At 43.5% G+C, this 24,599-nt stretch overlaps 1 protein-coding gene across 3 annotated transcripts in view; it reads left to right on the forward strand.

The window, feature by feature from the left end:
• Window positions 1–7,558: 7,558 nt before the first annotated feature.
• SPIN1 (spindlin 1) overlaps window positions 7,559–24,599 on the forward strand; it is a 65,245-nt gene continuing 48,204 nt past the window's right edge. The window contains exon 1 of one of the 3 annotated variants that reach the window (XM_027092108.1): window positions 7,559–7,767. The gene's annotated coding sequence lies outside the window, so the exon portion shown is untranslated. Of the gene's footprint in view, window positions 7,768–12,495; window positions 12,542–24,599 lie in introns of those variants that run through there. The other 2 variants (XM_027092106.1, XM_027092107.1) reach the window with 2 other exon arrangements.

The raw sequence follows: 24,599 nt of genomic DNA on the forward strand, positions 1-24,599 counted from the left end.
ACTCCATCTACCTATATATCTATTCTTTTTTTTTTTTTTTTTTTTTTTTGCCACACAGTGGCCTGTGGGATCTTAGTTCCCCAGCCAGGGATTGAACCCAGGCCCTTAGCAGTGAAAGCTTGGAGTCCCAACCACTCAACCACCAGGGAATTCCCTATATATCTATGCTTATGTAAATACCATATTGTCTTAATTACTGTAGCTTTGTAGTAAGTTTTAAAATTGAGAAGTGTGATTCCTCAAACTTTATTCTTCTTTTTCAATATTGTTTTGGCCATTCTGTATTCCTTAAATTTGTACACAAATTTTAGGATCAGCTTATCAAATTCTGCAAAAATATCGAGATTTTGATAAGGATTGTACTGAATCTGTAGATCAATTTGGAGGGTATTACCATCTATAAATATTGTATTCCAGTTTGTGAACATGAGATACTTTCAAACTTATCTAGTTCTTTAATTTCTTTCAACACTGGTAATTTTCAGAGTATAATTTTTGCATTTCTTTTGTTAAAATTATTCCTATTTTATTCTTTTGAAATCTATTATAAAAGGAATTGTTTTCTTAATTTCACTCTTGGTTTACCCATTGCTACTGTATAGGAAAAAATTGACTTTTGTATATTGATTTTATATCCTACAACCTTGCTGAACTTGTTTATCACTTCTAATAGTTTTTAGTGGATTTCTGAGGCTCAAATGACTTTTAAATATATGAAAAGAGACCAACCTGTCATAAAATGAGACAAATGTAAATAAAAACTATCATGGGATATGGTTTTGTTCACCTACTGAACTTGCAAAGATCTAAAATGACATTCATATCATTGTATGGGTGTGGTATGTATTAATATTTCTATTAATATTCATACTCTTTATTCAGCAATCCCACTTCTAGGAATATATCCAAGAGCAGCTATCTTCCAGTTCACATACAGTATCCCTAGGGATGCATAAACAGTATTGAAGTGTTACGTTGTATGTAGGCAGGTCACTGTTTGATTCCATTTACATAACCAGGCAAAACCACTCTGTTGAGAGAACTCAGCATAACTGTATCATCATATCATTTAATCAAAATTTTTCAGGAGACTTCCCTGGTGGTCCAGTGGCTAAGACTCAGCGGTCCTACTGTAGGAGGCCTGGGTTCGATCCCTGATCAGGGAACTAGATCCCACATGCCACAACTAAAAGTTCACATGCCACAGCTAAAGATCCTGCATGCCACAACTAAGACCTGGCACAGCCAAATAAATAAATAAATACTTAAAAAAATTTTTTTCAGGATGTTTCTTTAAATCATGAGGACTTCCTCCATCTCAACCTAACCATAATCCTCCTCCTCAATAAAATAATAACTCTCCTCTATCATCGAGTAGTTTGCTTGCTGTTTGTTTTATTTTTTTAATATATATTTTTAATTGGGTTCCTTTTAATTTTTTTTTTGAATTTAGAGTTGCTTTACAATGTTGTGCTCGCTCCTGCTGCACAGCAAAGTGAACCAGTCATATGTATTGCTTGCTGTTTAAAAGTTATTGTTATATTACCCTTTTCATAAGCATTGTATCCAGTTCAAATCCAGCCCCCCCAAGTTATTTCAGTAGCCTTCCACATGGTCGCCTATATTTCATAATTCCTACTCTAAATTTTCTTCTAGATAGCAACAGATTGATTTAAAAAAGTCACCCCACGAACCTGACTGAACATCTTCAATTGTCTCCCACTGGATGGTGAAACTCCCTTACATGTGCATAGAATTTAAATTCCCCAATATCCTGGCACTTGAGGCCCTTCACAAACCCTATGTTCTAACAAATGCGCATGATACAGTATTCAGACAAGTCATGTATTCATTTATAATAAATAGTTGTTGAACCCTTACTGTCCTCTAGGAGGTATATTGATAAGGAAAACAGATCTTGCCTCTGGCCTCTGGACTTTATAATGGGGTGGGTGGTGACTAAACAAGTCAGTGCTGGATGTAATTATAAAAGAGAATCAGTACTACAAAGAAAAATAAACAAGGATGTCAGTAAAAGAGAATAGAGGGCAATCTACTTGTGCAGGTGGTCAGAAAAGGCTTCTCTGAGGAGGTGACATTTAAAAGCATATATTTGCCTGCTGGGTAGAGAATGACCTGGAGAAAGGTGGGAGTGAGCCAGGGGAGGAAGCTTCTTAGTTGACCAGATGGCTGAACTCTGCTCCTGCTGTTTCTTTCTTGGAGTCATTTATTCAGTAAATATTTCCTTAGCACCATGTGATGTTCCCTTCATGAAGTGTAAACATTCTTGTGCATGTAGACATAGTGTCCCCTCCAGAGGCTAATGCAGTACCTTGTGCTCAGTAGGGTCCATTTGATATCTGTTGAGCCAGGGAGTGGAATGGCTCTTCTGGCTCTCTTTTTCATTCAGCAGTGCTGTGACAGTGATAGTTTCAATTATTTGAGAGAAGCCTGGAAGAGGAATGGTGCTCTAATTTATGATTTTCCTGAGGTTCCAAGGTAAGCCAAAAATGAGTGTGGAGAAAGAGTACTTTCTGAGAGAATTCCTGAGAAGAAAGTGGTCCTCTTTGGTTCTTCTGGTCCCACTGCTGCCAGACTTCCAAGGAAAGAGGCTTGCAAAATCTGGCTCCTTCCCCCTCTAATAGGAAGCTGCTGGGGTCTACCTGGTCTGAGGCTTCCTGGGAAGCAAGGTGGCCAGACCTCTCCATTCAGAATGGGAAAGGAAGGGACTCATACCCTCCTGGTTGAGGTTTTTGGAGCCAGGGCGGACTGCCTCCAAATATGCCACAATGGCACATTGATTATTTTGAATTAAAGTTACTTAAGAAATGGCCAATGCAAGAGGGACACTCTGACCTTCCCCTCTGTCTCCCTGAAAACAGGAAATAAATCTCCCATGTGAAAGGTACCCTTTTTGTACCAGGAGGCAAAGAGAGATCCTTATCACCAGAGATAAGGAAATCAGGCTGAGAAGCCTGTATAAACAAACGCTGTTACTTTTTAAATTTACTACCCCAAGCCCAAATTCTGTTTAGATTTTTCACTAATTGAGCACCCAAAACCTAAGTTTGTATTGTCAATTCCTCACAAATTTATTTTTTCTTTGTCTAAAAAGTATAAAATCTGCCTGCTTTGGTCACCTCGTAGATCCCATTTCTATGAGGCCTACATGTGCATGAATTAAAATTTGTTTCTTTCTCTCCTGTTCTTCTGTCTTGTGTTAATTTTGTTATTAGTCCACCCACAGGAACTCAAGAGGAGTAAAGGGGGAAATTTTCCCCTCTCCAACAAGGTGAGGACACTAGAGAGGGCACGGGGGTGGGGGTGGGGGTGGGGGGCGGGGAGGGTGGGGAGGTGGAGGGGGAGGGGGAAGGGGTCAGAAGCCAGGGTGTTGGATCTAGGTCTGTGTGTGGCTCCTGCAGAGCCAGCAGTAGCACCTCTGGCAAACCTGTTTTTTTCCCCTAACTGGTTACTTCCCCTCGAAGAAAAACTTCTGCATTGAGGCCGTGAAACAAACTTGGGGAAGCTGGCTACAAACCACAACTGGTCTTCTGTAGTCTTTAATGAACCACATCTCTCACCAGGCTCTAGTCCAGGCAGTACAGATACTGCAGAAAATAGAAACAAAGGTGTGTCCTCTGGAAGTTCAGAAGACACGATGTGACAGAGGGTGCTAAGAGGCTTGGAGAAACCATCCTCACTCATTCCAGCCTCCTGTAGCCCCGAGTGGGGTAAATACCTGGAGAGGTGCCAGGCAGAGCTGACCTGCCTTTTCCTGAGCATTCCTTACCTCTTCCTTCTTTTTTGGCCCCACTGCTGGCCATCCAGGTAGGTTGTGGTCACCTCTGCCCTGGATGACAGCCCTAGACCTCATGCTTCTCCCTGTAGAATATGTGCATCAATGTGGCTCTAGTCAGAGATCTGACCCCAGAGCCAGCGGAGAGGAGTGGCTTCTGTCCTAGTGAGGCCACCATCTTCTCAGGATTCACATAGGGCTGCCTAACCAGCATAGCCATAACCTATAGCCACAAGTGCGAGTAGGAGAACCAGCATAAGCCACAATCATAATGAGGGTCATCATGTTAAACTTGTAAGCCCTGAGTGCTCCCAGTTCAATGACCTTTGTCTCCACTTCCCCGGGGACAGCAGGCTATAGCATCCAATTGGGAGTTGACCCAGGCAAACACTGGGGAGAGATCATCCTTACTTACAAGGTGACTGGTGGCCTATAAGGCTCACTCACCTAGAGGTTAAGTTAATACAAAGAATCATCCCTATTGCGTGGGGTACATACTGAAGACTGAATACTTTTTGCTGTGTTGAATAACTGAATAATCCTGTAATAAATATAACTAATTTAAAAAGGCTCCTGAGGATCAGTTTCCTATGATCCATCAATGTCAGTGGGGTGAATATACCAAGGTTCACTGTGGGTTCATCTCTGGGGCAGAAATTCCCTTCTCCCCAAGTAGAATCCCTGGGATCCAGCATTAAAATAGACATAGGCCTTGTATAAGTTGAAACTTTTAACACGCCTGTTTATATTTGTTTATATTTGCCAGCAATATAGTTCCTGCAGGATGAAAAATACATGCAGGCCCTTCTGACGTAATCTCCAGAAGTACAGTGTGGTTGAAAAACTGTAAAGAAATTAAGTTTCTGGAAATGCTTAGTTAGCAAGTTGGAAGAGAACAGAGGCTGCCTGGGAAGTTGAAGCAATTTGGCTTATTTAGCATTCCAGAAATTCACAAAATACTTCGTATTCCACTTTTCTAACTTGTTATTTTGAAAAATTTCAGTTTTCCAGAAAAGTTGAAAAAATTGCAGAATTAAAACATATATACCCATCACTTAGATTTACCAATTGTTAACCTTCTGCTACGTTTGCTTTATCTGTATATAAAGTACATGTGTTTCTGAGCTATTTGAAAGAACATTGTAGCCACCACAACTTTTAAAATAATTCATCACACAACTCCGAAGAACAAAGACGTTCTCAAACATAGCCATTATCACAGTGAAACATTTAACAGACTAAATAATACTCTCTTTAATATATTTTCCATCAAGTTCTCCAATTATCTCCCAAATCTCTTTCATAGCTTCTTTCCTTCAACTTGGTGTAGGATCAATGGTCATGCAATGGATTTGGTTGTGGTCTCTTATGTTTGAACTTATTCCTAGCTGTTCTGTGTTTTTCTTGATGTTGATTTTTTGAAGAGTCTGGTGGAGCTGTTTTGCAAAATGTCTCTCACACTGGATTTGTCTGATTTCTTCCCCTGTGACTAGCTTCATTTTAAACCTTTTTGGCAGATATACGTGGGTGACGTAAAACCTCATTTTTGACATTCAGCACGCTAGCAAGTAAGGCTTCTGAGGACCATGGAGATATTTTTAGCAGAAAGACTAGTAGTTGCCTTCTCTGGAGTGTGGCCCTTCCTGACATAGGGCTGGCTGACATCCCTGGCCTGTGCACTCTTTTTTGTTTTAGAAAATATCTTTTTTTTAATTAAAAACAATTTTATTTTTATTTTTGGCTGCATTGGGTCTTCGTTGCTGCGCAGCTTTCTCTAGTTGCAGTGAGCATGGTCTGCTCTTCGTTGTGGTGCATGGGCTTCCCATTACGGTGACTTCTCTTGTTGCGGAGCACCAGCTCTAGGTGCGTGGGCTTCAGTAGTTGTGGCTCGCGGGCTCTAGAGCGCAGGCTCATTCGTTGTGGCGCACGGGCTTTGTTGTTCCGCAGCATGTGGGATCCTCCCAGACCAGGGCTCGAACCCATGTCCCCTGCATTGACAGGCGGATTCTTAACCACTGCGCCACCAGGGAAGCCCTGGCCTGTGCATTCTTGATAGCTCCCAGTGATCATCACTAGAGGCCAACTTTAAAACAGGGGTTCTCCGGTGTTGGAGGGGGTAGGACAACATATTTGGCTTTGTCTGGAGACATTTTTGGTTTTCATGTTGGAGGAGGGAGTGTGCTACTGGCACCTAGAGGGTAAAGTCCAGGTATGCTGCCAAACATCTCCCTTAAAAACGAGTTATCTGACCCCAAATGTCAACAGTAGCGAGGTGGAGAAATCCAGGGGATGCCACTGAAATATTCCAACTAGCTGACTCCTTGGCACCTGCCTCCTTCCATTTCTCCTTGTTTCTGAAATGCTCCACTACTGTCTGCATCATAAACATTAAACAGAAAGGAAAGTAACAATTTCTCAACACTTCCTAACTGGTAAGTACGGCGACACACTTTTGTATATCTGTAAGTAAATTGGCCCTCTACTTGGCCTGTGAACTTGTAGCTCTTGCCAAGTGTGTCATCTGAGATGAGCACTTTAATTGTTCCAACAGGCACGTATCAATCTTACTTGGAAGAAAAAGGTGCCAGTAAAATCCCAAAGAGCATTGCTAACTGACAATTGTCCTGCAGGTTAGAGTATACACAGTGCTTTCCAATAATACATCTGTCATTTGACCTGACAACATTCGGGGAGGCGGTTTATTACGAAGTGACTGTGCTTTTGCACTCGAGGAACCACGTCCGCCCAGCGACTCGCTGGAGGACACCGGGCTGGTGGGCGGAGAGGGCTGGGCGGGAGTCGGGAGATGAGGATGTGGGGAGAGGCGAGTCCCAGGCCAGGGCTTGGGGGCAGAACTCCAGGCTGGGGTAGGGGTTCAGACCCGGGGTTCAGCCTCCAGGTACGGCACTCCGCAGGAGTCAAAACTGTTCTGGACGCTTCCTTCCTCTCCCCGTCCTCCTGCAAACAATTAACCTGACACTCAAAGGGCATCTTGGCTTAAACATAACTCAAACAAGTTCACAAGTAACCGTGGGAATGCCTGGCTCCTGACTTCCGCGGAGAGCCGAGCGAGTTCTCCAGTTTGTGGTGGGGGCGGCGCACGGGGAGGGAGTGCAGGGTCAAGAGCTGCAGAGCTCACCCTCCCCTGCCAGGTAGGGCAGGTGAGTGGGCGAGGCCCGGGTCCGTGCCGCGGTGGCGCAGTGCGGCGGAGGGGTCCGCGCGGGAAGCCAGGTGGCACTGGACGCTGTCTCTGCGGCCACGGCTCAGCCAGTGGAGGGCCTTGTCACTGTATCCGGTTTTATCCAAAGGGGCGGCGTGCGCGACGCAGGTCGACTTGCTGCTTAAATTCAAGGACAAGGAGGGACAGTCATTCGGTGAAAGCCCTCCCACCGCGCGAAAACGAAACTTCCAAGGATGCCAGACTTCCGTTGCGACCGCGCCGCCCCTCTCCCGGGCCTCCGGGCCCTGAACGCCGCCTCTTCCAGCGCGCAGCTGGGGCGCAGCCAAGCCCCGCCCCCAGGTGAGAGCCGCGCCCGGCTCCTCCCCGCCGCCAGGCCCCACCCGGCGCCAGGCCCCGCTCCGCTCTGTTCGGCGGCCAGGTGAGTTGTGCCAGACCAAGGCCTGCTCTGCCACCAGGCCCCGCCCCACCTCCAGGCCCTCCCCCACTCAGTCCCGCCCCACCACCAGGTGAGCAGTCTCAAGCCAAGTCCGCCGGACCCCGCCCTCCGCCCTCTAGGCCCCGCCCACCGACTGCAGCGCCTGCGTAGTACGGCCCGTCGGGCCGGGGCCGGGCCGCTCGGCCGGTGCAGTCGGCGGGCGCAGTGCGCGTGCGCCGTGCGGCCGGGGGCGGGCGGCGGCGGCCGCGGAGCGGGGGCGGGGCGGCGCCGTCTGGCTCGGTTGGGCCGGGGCGGGAGCGCGGCGCGGGACGGCAGGGCCCGCGGGCTGCCGACGGCGGCCTAGGTGGCCGGCAGGTGAGGTCCGTGCGCCGTGGGGAAGCGGGCGCCGCAACGGGGTCGCGGGCGGGGCGCGCTGAGGGACGGTGGCGCCCGGGGAGCAGTGGGCCGAGGCGCATTGTCCGGGCGGCGGGTGGCGCCTGCACAGCGCCCCCTGCCGGCCGGGCCGCGGGCGGGGGCCTCGGGCTCTGACCGCGCGCCTTTGTTCGCCGCCCCCGCCAACATGGCCGCCGCCCCCGGCCAGGCCGGTCGGCCCGCGCGCTTTGTTCCGGAGGCCTCGGCACACAGTGGGCGGGGGGCGCGGGGCGGCGGGGGCGCTGCGGCGGGCCCTGGCGGGGGGCGGGGCGGGGTGAGTGTTGCATAACCCGGGCTGGGCGGGGAGGAAGGAAGGGGCCCCCCGGGTCTGGGGGGGGGGGGGTTCGGGTCCCCTGGGGCGGGGGTGGGGACTGTATCCCTGGTTGGGTGGGAGGGGATGTAAAGGGGGGAGGGGAACGGGCCCTCGGGGCGTGGGGAGGGGCTGGGGTGGAGGGTGGGAAGGCGGTGGGGGAGGGAATGGGGACTGCCCCCCGGAGCGTGAGAGAGAGAGGGGCTCTGCACCGAGACCTCGGAAAGGGGAGGGGGTTCTCCGGGTTCTGGACCCCCCTGAGGCCTGGCGCTGGTCTCCCACCCAGGGCAGTGTACCTACGACGGCGTAGCCTCCCCGGCGGCTGCCCTGGGTCCTGCAGCAGTAGGCTTCGTGGAGAAGGTGGTTTTTCGGGGCTCCCCGTAACACCCCCCCTCCTAATTTCCACCGCCCCCTTGGCTGCCTGTCCGCGCGCCCTGGTCAGCTCTGCGCGGGACTGGCGGACGGCGGGGTTTCTGCACACCCACACTCACACAGTTTTCTTTTTCATCACGAGTGACCTTGAACGCATTCCGCAAGCATTTGCTGAGATTAATTGCACGGCTCGGAAACTGCGCAGTGCCTTCGGTTTGGCTCTGTTCATCTTTCCAACTGCGGATGCGTCCTCGACTCTACCGGGTTAGATTTTAGTGATGGCTTAAGCAATAAATGTCACGAAATAGGCACCCCAAATCTGTTTACGCATTTGCTTTACGGTTATTTGCTATTTATGATTTGTGGATTGAGATTCCTGGTTTTGGAGAGGGTTTTCCATGCATGTTGAAGTAGCAAATATGGATTTTGCTGTACGTTAAAAAGCAACACCAAATACATTTAAGTGTTAACGGATTACACTGTATAACGTGACTTGTGCCAGAGACGACATACCTACCAAATTGCGAATTCCTATATAACTTCTGTTGGAATTTTCTGGAAGGAGCTCCGCGGTCTGAAAGCATTGATGGAGAGTACAGTAATTGCTTTCTACACAGCTTTTGTTAGGAAGTGAAAACTAAACCTACACTTGAGGATGTATACCAGGACAGATTGAGTTTGTGAACATTCTTAAAGGTTGTGAACTTTCAGAGGCTGTGAAATTTCGGATGGGGGTAGAGTGAAATGAGGAGGCTTCTCCCCCATCCCCCCAACCTTGGTTAATGGGCAAATACCAAAAAGTTGTAGTAGCTACTGGATTACAGAACCTTTATTATCAGACTTGATAATTAAATGTAAGAGTTGCTAAATATGTTTGTCAAAATTATGGGTAGTAGATGTGTGTTTCTTGTGAGAAATAAAATAGAATTTCTTTATTTTGATTCTTGAGTAGCAAAATGGTTACTTTATTTTCTTTAGTATTTATTTATTTGTTTATTTTGACTGTGCCGGGTCTTAGTTGCCACACACAGGATCTTTACTTGTGGCATGCGAACTCTTAGTTGCGGCATGCGTGCAGGATCTAGTTCCCCACCCAGGGATCGAACCCGAGCCCCCTGCATTGGGAATGCGGAGTCTTACCCACTGGACCACCAGAAGTCCCACAAAATGCAAAATGGTTATTTTCAAATGCCGTGAAATGGGTAAGGAAAAGAGGCCCTCAGTCATCTCTATGATTAACTTAGCATTCTTTTTGTTTTTTGTGATACGCGGGCCTCTCACTGCTGTGGCCTCTCTCGTTGTGGAGCACAGGCTCCAGCTGCGCAGGCTCAGCGGCCATGGCTCATGGGACCAGCCGCTCCGTGGCACGTGGGATCCTCCTGGCCCGGGACACGAACCCGTGTCCCCTGCATCGGCAGGCGGACTCTCAACCACTGTGCCACCAGGGAAACCCCTAGCATTCTTTTTTTTAAGGTTTTCTATTGGCCCCAGAATTTTGATAGTACTGTTTCTGACAGTACCTTTATTTACCAATTCAGACCACAGTAACAGTATTTACTTAGTTTTGGAATATATATCTGAAGCAGTGTTTAAGGTGGTATTCTTGGTAATACTAGTGCTAAGAAATGCTACAGGAAAAACAAAACGGTTCTTGGTTACCTTAGTTTGGGAAACGTTGCTTTGTCCTTTTCCTTCTCCCCAAGGGTCACAATTCACATTATCAGGTTAAGGGCTCTGAGAAATAGTACCAGCACTGTTTTCCGTATTTGGCCCCAGATCCCTTCTTGTTTTGTTTTTCGTGTAATATCTAGTAACACTCTTGAAATCCAGGTAATGGTGAAACGTTGGTCATTGGTGTCCTTACCGGTAATGGTACCAGTCCTGTAAATTGTGGACTGGGAGGTTGATGTGATTTGTGTGTGCCTGTGCATTCTATGGGAAAGAGTACCTCAGATTTGGCTCTTATCACACTGATAGTGTATAATTATGAGTTATTAATTTGAGGTCTTAACTAGAAGAAATTTAATTATGTAGTGTTCTCACTTCCCAGTGACTTACCTGATTGCATACAGTTAAACTCCACTGGCTGCACTCCTTAATTGTTAGCATTTTTTCTGCCGGTATGTTGGAAACACATAAAAAGGGTACTGTTGTTCCTGAAGAATTATTGTGGATTATTTTAGAGATTAAAAATAATGCTGTTGGGTATTTCTTTTGAATTAGCTATTAGCAGGATTCTAATTTGCTGAGAAAGAACAGTTAACATATATCATGTAAATACTTTCTTATATTTATTAGATGCTTAATTGTGTTTTCTTTCTCTTTTCCTTGAATGAAAAGAAATTGGAAGCAGGGAATCAATTGTGCAAAGGATAAGAGCTCTGGAGTTGGACATGGCGATGGCCTTCAGCTCAGAAGAGTCTGGGTTGAAATCCAGCCACACTCCTTACTGGTTCAAAGCTACATACATGATTCATCACATAGCCTTTTTAAGCTTTCTTAAAAAGCTTAAACCTGTGATGAAAGCTAGATTTCATCCTATAGGATGAAACCTATCATATAAAGCTATTATGAGAATTAAATGCAATGGATTTGTAGAGTTCCCAATACAGTTCCTGAAGTTCAGCAGCTGGTGCCAGTCATTGTTGATTTCCTTCTCCATCCTGCTTTTGAACTTTGCTATAGTTATTAGCATTTTTTTTTCAGCATCAGGTTGCTTAGTTGTGCTTGTCTTCAATTAAATTTTTTTATACATTTATTTATTTATTGGCTGCGTTGGGTCTTCGTTGCTGCACGCGGGCTTTCTCTGGTTGCGGCGAGGAGGGGCTACTCTTCGTTGCGGTGCACGGGCTTCTCATTGCAGTGGCTTCTTTTGTTGCGGAGCACGGGCTCTAGGTGCGCAGGCTTCAGTAGTTGTGGCTCACAGGCTCTAGAGCGCAGGTTCAGTAGATGTGGCACATGGGCGTACTTGCTCCGCGGCACATGGGATCTTCCCAGACCAGGGCTCAAACCCGTGTCCCCTGCATTGGCAGGCGGATTCTTAACCAGTGCGCCACCAGGGAAGTCCCAAGTAAATTTTTAATTAAATCTCTACTGGGTGCTTATTATATGGCCTTAAAATTGCCATAAGTCGTGTATGGACATAATACATAAAGATGTGCCCTCAGAGACCTTACGGCTTGGTAGGGAAGATACCCATACATAAGATGAGGAAATTCTATGCTTTTGATATCTGGGAAGAGAAGGTGATGTTCCAGCAGGGTTAAGAATATAGATTAGGAGAGGAAAAAAGTCTAGATGAAGGGACAGCAGGAGCAGAGTCCTGAAGAGAGTGTTCGAGACCATTCTGGATTTGAATTACAACCAAAAGTTTGCCCTGTATTATCGGTTACTCCTGTGTGACTGATTCCTAGGGTCCCTGGACATCATAAGTTCTCTGTGGGTATTGATCATACCACTGCTGACACCACTTATAATTTGGCATGGCCAGTCTGTCTAGGGATGAATTTGGGGCCAGATTTTAGATAATTGTACATATCTCATCAAGGTGGTTGGTGTTTATCCTAAAGGTGAGGGGAGCCATTGAAAGGCATTAAACCGTATGAAAGGAGCATTGGAGGAAATCTGCCAGTGTAGGAGCTCTGGTTTAAAGAGTGTAGCCTGTTCAAGAAGGCAGATGAAGTCATTTGAAGCAGGGGCAATTTGTCTGGAGTCCCTAGAATGTTAAGTGTGTTGACTTTTTGGGGGGTGGGTGGTGGGTGGTAGAGGGAGGAAGGATCCATTCATCATGGATATTGTTTTATCCAAATGTTGAGAGAGTAAATGAAGAGGTTAATAAAGCATTTTCATACCATTTTAGATGTTTCTAGATTGTAGTAATAAAGCATGACAACTTTTTAAACTTAGATTATATTTGTTTGTTTATATTTGTTGTTCAGCTTGCTTATAGTTATATCCTTATAACCTAGGTTTAATTTTTGGACCTGTCTGCAAATGATCCACGTATTTATCTATAGATGATCTATATACTTACACGTATGTATGACCTGTATATCTACCTGTATATTAACTAATCATATATCTAAGTTAATATTCCTAGTGTGAGTTTTAGGTCCTGACACAGGATAAGAATGTTCTTTTTCCTATGTACAGGGTTGATTTGTTGTTGTTTCTTTTTGCTTTCTCTCTTTCAGGATCACTGTGGACCCAAGGAATTTTATGTATTTGGTGTGTTTTAAACAAGTAGTCATCATTCTTTTCCCTCAGCTTGTTCTAATTTGGGCATGGCTTGGTCCTTTCAAACTAGTTCTCTTCCCTTGGATGCGACCCCATTAATCTTTGAACTGTTTCTTGCTCATGTTACAAGATGTCTTAGATTCACTTTGTGCTTTTCCTGCCCAATATCTATCAGCCAGTTGTTTTAGCTCTTTTTATCAGGCAGTGGAATTTAGATAACAAAATCTGGTGCTGTGTGTCCTTACTGCTACTGAGATGCCCTTGCTTTCATTGGATAGGCTTGGGAAATAATAAATTTTGATTTTGTGTTGATATTTCCAATTCACATTTAACTTTATAGGGTTTTTACTTTGACTTTATCCTTTCTTCTCTAATGTTAAAAATTTGCATTCTTAGCAACAGTAGTTACTTTCCTTTATCCTACAGTATAAATATAGTAGTTTGAAAACGTTAATAACAGTAGAGTGATTGTAGGTTTGTATTTTATTCTCCTTGTTTTAAAAATGTATCCATGCAAGGATGTACAGTTGACAATCTGAATTATAAAATCATTTGAAAACATTTTCCCTCTGATTTTGTAACCAATTTGATCATTAGTTTGGTTTATTTGAATGAAATCTTTAACTTTTAAGGATTTCTTTAATGTTTTAATGTATTTTTTCAGTGTGTAAAACATTTATATAGTTCCAGAATCAAAGCTGCATTACTAAGGTATGTTCACATTCTCCCTTTTCTTCCTATCCCTGCACTGTACCCCTCCTGCCCCACTTTTATTAGTTTCTGGTTTATTTTTCCACTGTTTTTGCAAATTTAATCACAAGTATGTTTTTTACCTGCCTTTCTTAAAAAGAAGTTTGTGTACACTTTTGTTTCTTCCTTTTTACTTAATACATCCTAGAGATCACTTCGTATACACTCTTTTTTATTATTTTGTGCTTGTAGTTCATTTCCTAATTATAAACACTTGGGTTGTTTATATTCCATTGCTGTGAATAACCTTGTGGATGTATTGTTTTGTATTTGTGCAGGTATAGTTTCAAGATAGTGAGATTGTTGGGTAAAAGGTAAATGTGTTTGTAATTTGTTAGTGTCAGAAATCACCTTTTAAAAAGGCAGATCTGATTATGTCACCTTTTACGTAAAACCCTCAGTGGCTTCCCATTGCTTTAAGGACAGAACTTCAAAACGTGGCCTTAAGGGTGTGCATATTTCTTAAACTTTGGGGCCTTGACCTCACCAGTACCACATCTCCCTTTGCTTTCCTTGCTCCAGCCATGCAGGTCCTTCTCACATCTCCCGTGCCCATCATCATCTCCGCCACCAGGGAGTGTGGCATTTGTTCTTTCCCTCTTCCTGGAATGCTTTTCCGTCCGGGTTTCAGTTATTCCTAGTTTCATTTAGAGCTTGTCTCAGGCATCACTTTTTTATGAAATTCGTTTTGTGTGAGTTTGCACATTTTATAATAAAGGTAGAATAGGGAACTTCGATATATCCACCACTTGTTACAGTAACTAGCAGTTTTCTTGACTTTACTGAAGTCAAGTTCTTCTATTAGGGACATTGTTGTCCTTCCTGGTGCTTATCAAAATTACAGGGTTACATTTGTTCACATGATTTAATGGATTTTTGTTTTCTCAAAAAGGCTGAGCTTCATTAAAGTAGAGATTCTTCTTGTTTTGTCCGTAATTACTTTTCTAGTCCTTAGTTCAGTACTTGGGTTGTGAGTGCTCAAATTCCCTGGGCAGTAACTAGAATTGTCCAAGGGCAGGTTGAGGCTGTGTGGTTAAATGTGTGGTCTGTTGCACAGGGGTCTGTCAGACAGTCTTATTCAGGGATCTCAGTTAACACAGTGTAGGAGCTGATGATGCAACTCGTTGATAAGACTGTTGTCTGTGTGCCTGATGCTGGAGTTTGCAGTCCATAGGACAGGCATTTGAGAAGGGAAGGTGGATGTAATGTGGGGGAGAACCCAGACTGGAAGCCACAGCAAGACAGATGGAAAGCTGTGTCAGTTCTGTTGCCTCTGACCTTGGTTGTGTGGATATCCTGAAAGAACTGGCCCTTTGTCATGGAGGTAACCACACACACTTGGCCCAGGAGGCAGAGACTCTCAGGGAGCCTGGGGGAAGGTAGAGTAGTTGTTGCAGCCTCGCATCATTGAAGCAAATGGGGAGTTCAGTGGGTGCAGACTGCAGATGTCCTACCGGATGTTTGCCCCTTCACTTGCTTCCTCCGCATGCTGCACAGTAGTCTCTCTTCTGGCCCGCCCAATCTGGAAACAAATGGGAGTGGAAATCTTGGGGAATGCGATTTAGCTTAGCCAAGTGAAAACGTTGCAAAGCAAAACGATGAGTTCAGGGTTTTAAATTACCAGGTCAGGTTCCACATAAGGGACCTGAAAGTTTCTACAACTGCCCTAAAACTGCAAATTGAATTCCCCGTTTGTAAGTGAAAACATTGGTTGGTAAGGAATGGGATCCTGAAAATTGGATTAGCGGCATATGGTCAGATTCTGATTTAACTGGAGACCTTGAACACCTAAATTCTGCTGGGCTACCTTTCCCAGTAGAAGCAACCTTTCCATCCCTTCCCTTAACTTAATCTCCCTTTGCCTGAAAAACCTGCATTTGGCTTCCCCTAGGATCATCCCAGGAGGTCCCAAAGGGTGAGGTGCAAATTGTGACCCATGAAGAGGTAGGCCTACCCAAAAGATTGTCTAGTTTGCCATGAGCGAAATAGGAACCTGGGGAATATTTATGGGAATGGATGTTAAGGGTGTGAGTTGAAGGTGAAGGGAATGTAAAGTTGGGTTAGGCCAAATTTATTGATGTGGACCCATAAGGAGAGATTCTGGATTCAGTGTTACAGCTTGAGGGCTTAGAAAGGGCTCTGCTTGGTTGATTGCCTGAAACAAACCGAAGGGTGACCTGTACTAAGTGGAGTTGAGATGCCAGAACTACCTTGGTCTACTGTAGAGGAAGGTATCCAAAGGCTTAGGGAGATTGGAGTATTGGAGTGGATTTGTCATGAAAGACTTACCCTTCCTGGGAAGGTTCACAACTCAGGCCTTATCCCACAGCCATAAGACACCTGCAAGACATCTGAACATTTGGTAGGATAAGCCCCAGTATCCTTGAGAACTCTGGTCACTCTTCTCTGTAGATCAGAAATCACAGTGGGATCTGCTGGCACTGAACTGGGATCTGTAAATGCTGTGGTGACAGTTGGATCCTGGGTTGTCAGGTCTATTAAATGGTCTTTTTTATTTAGAATCAATCTCTGGGTTGTAACTACTGGTAATTTTTTGGTTACTCTGGTATTTTTGTGTAGCCCTCTGAAATTTTTCCTTAAATTGACTCAGTGAAAGATAAAAGCAATTTTATGTACTTTCCGTTCATAATTACTCTTCACCACAAGCTTTAGTCCATAAAGTAGGGTTCATCTAAAATACATTAGCCTTTAAATACATAGTTTATATGACTTGTGGGACTATAATTTGGTGGACTCTTTTTGGAAGGTGGCGTCATTGAAACAATATAAAATGCCTGTACTCTGTTCGGCCTAGCAATTCCACTGCTAGGAATTTATGGTATAGATGTATTTGCACAAAGGTACAAACCTGTATGTGTAAGATTTTTCATTATAGTGGTGTTTGTGGTAGTGAAAAATGAGAAACATCTGTCTAATATTGAAGTTAACAGTAAAGTAAGTGATCTTTATGTCCATACTCTGGAATGTTCTGTCACTATTAAAAATAAGAGGGAAATAAAAATAAGAGGAAAAAATTTCCTATACTGCATGGAAAATGTAATGTTTAGTAAGAGAAGCAAGTTGTAGAACTTTGTGTGTGCATGTATGTGTTTTAAGATGTTTGTATATCTATACTTACTATGCTTTAAGAATTTGCATATGTCATTAGGTTCACAGCAGTCTTTTAACAGTGGTTACCTCTGAGGGATGTGAGAATGATGAAGGAAGGGGGAGGAGGGCTCCATGTAAACAGTCTGGCTGCATACAGCTCCTTTTTTTTTTTTAGTTTATTTTTTTTGAATTTTTGAATTTTATTTTTATATAGCAGGTTCTTATTAGTTATCTATTTTATACATATTAGTGCATATGGGTCGCTTCTTAATCTGAGTTAATAGTAAGTAGCAAATTCCCCTTTGGTTTAAGGATAGTTGACTTTTCAGAGTCTTGCCTTTTTGATTTTTCTTTCTTTTTTTTTTTTTGGTGAAATGTACTGAAAGTACAGAAGTAGTTACAGATCCATGGTTTGTGACATACCAACCGTGGAACTCTACACATTTTGTCATTAATTTCATTCACTCGGTCATGTATAGTTGTAGTTTGTTTATTAATGTAATGATTTATTCATGTATTATCCATGGTAGTAGTTCATTCTTCTGTTGATAAATATTGGGTTGTTCCCAATTTGAGCCTGTTAAGGTCCCCCAAGGACAAGAAGACAACAAGTTGGGGTTAGATTTTGCTGTAGGAGAAATACTTGTGACAAAGCCAACAGCCCCTTGCAGGACTGATGTATGTAGAGGAGGAAGAGGTTGGAGGGAACGTTTGGTACGATAAGTCTTCGGACTTCAGTGCAGTTCTAAGAAAGTTTAAGTAAGGCCAGTGACATGTCCTCCAGCCAAAGTTGGGGTCAGAGGAGTTCCTTCTCCTGCAGGAATGGACCTGCTTTAGCATCCTGCCTATGGCCAGTCATTGGCTAGAACAGCCTGTGGGAAGTGTTGGGCTGGGGGAATGGTGATGATGGATTCAGAACAGAGCAGCTCCCCATGTTAGGTGATCCAGCAGGCTCATTTCCATGACTGTCACGGGGCTCATGTGAGCAGACGTGCTGTGAACATTCAGGTGCATGTTTCTTGTACGCTTTTTTGTTGGGTAGACTTAGGAGTAGAATTGTTGGGTCATATATTATGCCTATGTCTGGTATTAGTAGATAATGCCAAACTTCCAGTGTGGATATACCTATCAGTTTCTATTCCAGCTACAGCAGGGGTCCCCAACCCCCAGGCTGCGGACAGGTACCTGTCTGCGGCCTGTTAGGAACTTGGCTGCACAGCAGGAGGTGAGTGAGCGAAGCTTCATCTGCTGCTCCCCATCACTTGCATTACCGCCTGAGCCATCCCCCCGCCCCCCCCCCCCCCCCCCCCCCCCGTCCATGGAAAAATTGTCTTCCACGAAACTGGTCCCTGGTGCCAAAAAGGTTGGGGACCGCTGGCGTAGAGCAAACAGAGAGCAGAGGGTGGGGGAGAGGGCAAGGGTGGAGAAAAGAGGGGGAGGGAATGGGTGGGAGTGGGAATTTTCTTCATCTTAAGCAGCTAAGATTTCTAGGGTGGTTTGTAACCATAGCATACTCATTAACCTATCTTGTCAGATAAACTTTTTTTTTTGTTTTAAATACACTTTATTTTTAAGAGCAGCTTTAGGTTCACAGCAAAACAGTAGAAAGTACAGAGTCCCCCTGTACCCCCTGATCTCACATAAGCACAGCCTCCCCCATTAGCAGCATCCTGCACCAGATTGTACATTTGTTAGAATGGGTGAACCTACATTGACAAATCATTATCATCCAAAGTCCATAGTTCACATAGGGTTCACTCTTGGTGTTCTATATTCTGTGGGTTTTGACATTTATAATATGTATCTGACATTATAGTGTCATACAGAATAGTTTCACTGCTCTAAGAATCTTCTGTGCTGTATTTGTTTTTTTCTGATTTCTGTCTTCATTCCATTGTGGTCATAATACTATGTAATTAAAAGCTTATGAAATTTTTTGAAGCTTGGTTTATGGTCCAACATATGATCACTTTTTGTAAATGTCCTGTGTGTGCTTGGAAAGAATGTGCTTCTGTCTTTGTTAGATGCAGTGTTCTATGTTTGTTAGTTTAACTTGGTTAATTGTGTTAAATTCTTCTACATCCTTTTTTCCTTTTCGTTTGCTGGTTGTATTGGTTACCAAGAGAAATGTATTAATACTCATATTTTGCATTTGTCTGTTTCTCCTTACTTGCGATAATTTTTGCTTTATCTATTTTGTGGCTATGTTACTAGGTGCGTACAATGTTTAGCATTGTGTATTTTCTTTACCGGTTGAGTCTTTTAAAATAATTGTCTTTCCTTAAGGCAAAAGTGTTATTAGAGGTAAAGGTTGATTAGCTTAATATTAATGTAGTTGCATTATCTTTTCTCTGATTAGCAGGTGCAGTGTATATCTTTTTTTTTAACCTTGTACTTTCATTCTTTGTACTATGTTTTGGACGTTTCTGTTGTCAGCAGTATATAGGTGGGATTTTAAAAATCTAGTCAGACAATACTTCTCATAATTGGAGTGTTTAGTCTATTGATATTTAAATTTAACCCAACTGTTGACATAGTTGGGTTTGAGTATGTTGTCTTAATAAGTGCTTTCTGTTTATTGTACCTGTTTTATGTGTCTTTTACTCCTTTCTTGGCTTTCTTTGAATGCCTTTTTTTTTTTTTTCCTCTGCTAACCTCAAGGTTACTTAAAACGTGCATCTTTGACTTGTCAAAATCTAATATTTGGTTGTTTCCCCCTCTTCCTGGACACTTAAACTCCATTTATATTAGTTTCACTTACGTAGCACAGTTTGTGCTATTTTAATTCTGTGTATATTTTGTCTTAGGACACTATTAATTTGTACAGTAGTAGCCATTTAGATTTACCCTTTTCATTGCTCTTCGTTCCTTGTTATAATTCCAGTCCAATCCAATTCCAATTCCATTTTCCTTCTGCCTGAAGAACATTCTTTATTTCTCCCCTGTTGTGTGACTCCTAATAGTGAATTCTTTGAGTATGTGTTAGTCTAAAAATATCTCAAATTGATTTTCCCTTTTGAGGGATATTTTTGATTTGTATAGAGTTCTAACTTGTCAGTTTTCTTCTAAGGTGTTGAAAGAAGTTATTAGATTTTCAGCTTCCATTTTTTTTCTTAAGTAAACTGTCAGTTTAATATTTGCTGTCATGGATGGGATCTTTTTTACTTCAGGCTTTTATGGGTTTTTTTTTTTTTGGTCTTTGGTTTTCAACAGTTTTTATGATGTGTCTAGGTATATATTTCTTTTTATTTATATTTTGTGTTTATAGGTCTTACTGAATCTGTGGTAATGTTTTCTATTCTTTTGAGAAGTTTGCAGCCATTATCTTTTAAAGTATTTCTTCTGCCCTGACCCCCTACCCTCTACTCCATTTAAATGCATGTGAGGCGTTCCCAGTCTCTTACCCTTTGCATGCTTCGTCCTTGGTATTTCTTCTGATCTATCTTTGTTCACTAATTTTTAACGAGGCCAGCCTATTGATAATCTATCCATTGAGTTTATTGTATTTTTTCACTTCTGGAAAATCTGGTTCTGTGATAGTTTTCTACCAAAGTTTTATATCTTATTTTTCTGTCTCTGAACATAATAGTCACAGCTATTTTATTTTTCATTTAATAATTTTATTTATTCCTGTAACCTTCCTGTAGCTTACTATAAAGTATGATTTTGTAACTGCAACACCTGGTAGCCCAGTGGGTCTGCTTTTTTTTGTTGTTTATCTGTCGTTTCTGCTAGTTTTTATTTTGTCTCTTTCTGGGCTAACTTGCATGGTTGCACATGTAGTAGATTACATTTTTTAAAGTGTTTGAGATAATTTGGGGTCAGGATGATATTCCTAGAGAGGATTTATGCTTGCTCTGCCAGACGTCTGAGGGAGCTGGCAGCTTGGGATCACCTCTGCTAAGTTTTAGGGTAAAGAGGAGTTGCGGCTGGACTTCTTACCATTCCCCCAGCTCCCAAGAGCAATTCAGGATTCCATGTCATAGAGACGTGGGTTCACCAGCCCCCTCCTTCCTTTGGTAGTCCCTGGGTTCTGGTCTTTGGCCCCTCACCTTGCAAAGTTATTAGCCTCTAGCTGCCCCTTAACACTTGGCAGTTACTCTCAGGGAGAAAAGTGGTTGCATATGTGGGGTTTACCTACCACTCTAGGTCCTGCCTCTGGAAGCACTGCTATCTTCAAGTTCTTTGATGCCTTCAAGCATATGGTTAGTGTATGTGTCACTGTGTGTGTTCATGTTTTTGTCACGGAAGTTTTCAGTCATATACAGTCGTTCCTCGATATCTGCTGGCGATTGGTTCTAGTATCCCCAGAGGATACCAAAATCCATGGATACCAAAATCAAGTCCCTTACATAGAACGACGTAGTTTCTTGCATATAACCTGTGCACATCTTCCCATATACTTTGTCATTTCTAAATTATTTATAATATCTAATACAACATAAATATTGCATAAATGGTTGTAAATGCAATGTAAAAGCTGTGTAAATAGTTGCCAGTGCTTTCAGGAACTTTCTGGAATTTTTTTTCCCCTGAATATTTTTGATCTGAGGTAGGTTTGAATCTGTTGACGTGGAACCCACAGATGTGGAGGGTGAACTGTACAATAGTCAAGAAAATAGTGTAAAAAATCCCCCTTTGTCTCTGTGACACCATTCCAGTGATCTTCCTGACCTTGATAGCTTCCTGGCTTCTGGTATGGCACGATGTTCCAGGCTCTTCATATATTTCCTCCCGCTCACCTGGAATTAACCTTTTCTATAAGAAACCCTGCTTCCCAATAGTTTTTGTTAAGGGTGTTCTTTTAGATTTTATTTTGATATTCTAGCTTTCAGGAGAGTGGTCTAAATTACCAGTCCATCACTACCAGGATTGTCCATTCTTTACATTGATTCCTGCAGGTGGCCTTTAAAGACACATCAAAGATTCAGGGTTGCTTTTTGCCAGTGGTTTTAGGCAGGGGTTGTTGTGCCACGGACATTTTCTCAGTCTGGTGAAACCTGTGGATACCTTCTCAGAATGTTTCTGAATACAGTGAATAAAATACAAGGGAGCAAAGAAGAAATGTTATATTTAAATAGTTACTAAATATGAAAACAATGTTAATTTAGTAATATGGCTTTTTTGTTAATATGTTAAGTGACAGATAAGACATACAGAAACAATTTCATATTTTAAGGTACTAAAGTGACAGCTCTTGATGTTTATCAAAAAGTAAATTGAGGTGGTCTTTTCTCTCCTTTCACATATTGATCAACAAATAATTGATGGTAGGGAATACAAGAGAGCATAGTAGATCTGTGTGTCACAGCACTGTAATCCTGACACACTAGCTACCCAGAGTGAGGTCAGACTTTATAGGCCGAACCACTGTCCTCCATAAAACTGCCCTCCCTACAGACACCAACAATAAACTTGGTGGTCCACAGGCCACCCACGTTTCTGAGCACCTGGCTACGAATTCGGGGGTCCTCGTGACCTCATGTTTGATAATTTACTAGAACAACTCACAGAACTCAGGAAAATGCTATACTTATGATACAGTTTCATTATAGCAGAAAAGGATCCAAATCCATGACCATCCAAAAGAAACACACAGGACAAGGTCTGGAAGGGTTTGAATGGGAATCTTCTAGTTTTCTTCTGTGGAGTCAGGAGTATCACTGACCTGCACATGGATATGTAATGGTGCATGGAGTTAGAGTATTGTTGACCAGGGAAGCTCTCTCCGGCTTCTATGTCCAGAGTGTTTATTGGGGTTTTGTTATGTGAGCATGGCTGATTGAATCATTGGCCATGAGGTTGAGCTCGGTCTTTAGCTTCCCTCCCTGAAAGTTGGGCTATCAGGGGATTCAAAGCTCCAATCCTCTAATCCCGTGGTTGGTCTTTTTTGGTGTGGCCAGCCCCATCCTGAGTCATCTTGTTAGCACAAACTATCTAGGGACCCACCATAAATCACAAACACTCCTGTCATTTAGGACATTCCAACGATTTAGAAGGTACTTCCCAGGAACGGGGGGTGGGGAGGGGGCAAGTTCTAGCCAAACTCTTTGTTTTACAACAGTCACCAATTCTGTTGTCACAGTTTGATGACTAATGCCCTGATGGCTGACCTACTCCGGTCATGTCTTGTTCTGTGGCAGGCCTCATAACTTAATTTAGAAGTAGTTGATGAGGGCTTCCCTGGTGGCGCAGTGGTTAAGAATCCACCTCAGGGGACACGGGTTCAATCCCTGGTCTGGGAAGATCCCAAATACCGTGGAGCAGCTAAGCCTGTGCGCCGTAACTACTGAGCCTGCGCTCTAGAGCCCACGAGCCACAACTACTGAAGCCCCCGCGCCTAGAGCCCATGCTCCACGATAAGAGAAGCCACTGCAATGAGAAACCTGCGCACCTCAAGGAAGAGTAGCCCTCGCTTGCCGCAACCAGAGAAAAGCCCGCACGCAGCCACAAAGACCCAGTGCAGCCAAAAAAACAAAAAAACCCCGAAGTAATTGATGAGCTTAAAAGCTGTTTTGAGATCTGTAATAAATGCAGTGGAGTGGAAAGATCTGTGATTTCTGTTGTTGAGAAAGTCAGGGATACTGGTAAAATAATGTGGTTTCATACGCTCATGATGGAAGGACGTGCTTGCTGTATAATTCAGGTGAAAGTTAGGAAAATGAAGATAGAATTTTTCCCTCATCCAAATTCATGATACTTGTGAATTTTGTCCATCCTTAAGAGCTCCTTTGTTAGAACTTGGTGGTTGGATGTCTCATGATTTAGGCTGTTTAATAATTTTGTTTATATTGATATGAGAGTTTGTGGCCCTGAAGGCCTTCAGATATACACTTGGTATGTACTATAGCCAAACACTGGGTAATTAACAATGCTGTGTTCAAACAGCCCTTCATTTTAATCTTGAGGTTTTAGCCAAAGGGACAGCCTATGCTGGAGACCTCTAGAGCACTGTTTTTACATGCCATCCATTGAAACATTTGTGACTGGGCTTTCTGGTAAATTCTTTTGGGTACTTAGGAAGGTTCTGAGTTGTAATACAATGTTTTTTCTTTCCAGATTTATAGAATCTAAAACTATTGACCCTTTTTCTCTCTTAACATTTTATTGTGAACATTTTCAAGCATACAGAAAAGTTGAAACGCAGTCGAACACCTGTATACTCACCATCCAGATTCAGGAATTGCAAATACTTTGCCACCTTTTTTTTTTATATAATTTTTTTAAAAATTATTTTATTTATTTATTTTTGGTTGCATTAGGTCTTCGTTGCTGCGTGCGGGCTTTCTCTAGTTGTGGCGAGTGGGGGCTACTGTTGGTTGCGGTACGGGGGCTTCTCGTTGCACTGACTTCTCTTGTTGTGGAGCACAGGGTCTAGGTGTGTAGGCTTCAGTAGTTGTGGCATGTGGGCTCAGTAGTTGTGGCTCACGGGTTCCAGAGCACAGGCTCAGTAGTTGTGGCACATGGGCTTAGTTGCTCCGCAGCATGTGGGATCTTCCCAGATGAGGGCTTGACCCGTGTCCCCTGCATTGGCAGGCAGATTCTTAACCATTGCACCACCAGGGAAGCCCTACCACCTTTTCTTAATCTATTTTTAAAAATCACATCTTAGGAAATAAGCTACAGACTTTGGAGTACCTACAGTAAATCTGTGTTGTTGCCACCAATTCCAGATTTTGCTGTTCTTCTCTCTCTGCTGTTGTTTTCCCCAAACTTTTTATTTTATTTATTTATTTTTTTTGCGGTACACGGGCCTCTCACTGTTGTGGCCTCTCCCGTTGCAGAGCACAGGCTCTGGACGTGCAGGCTCAGCGGCCATGGCTCACGGGCCCAGCCGCTCCGCGGCATGTGGGATCTTCCCGGACCGGGGCACGAACCCATGTCCCCTGCATCGGCAGGCGGACTCTCAACCACTGCGCCACCAGGGAAGCCCTCCCCAAACTTTTTTAATGAAACTTCCTATACACTGAAAAGTTAAACCTATAGCTGAGTTATA

Source organism: Aethalodelphis obliquidens, unplaced genomic scaffold (genome assembly GCF_003676395.1).
Source record: "Aethalodelphis obliquidens isolate GAN/ISIS:26980383/991018 unplaced genomic scaffold, ASM367639v1 scaffold74, whole genome shotgun sequence".
NCBI lineage: Eukaryota > Metazoa > Chordata > Mammalia > Artiodactyla > Delphinidae > Aethalodelphis > Aethalodelphis obliquidens.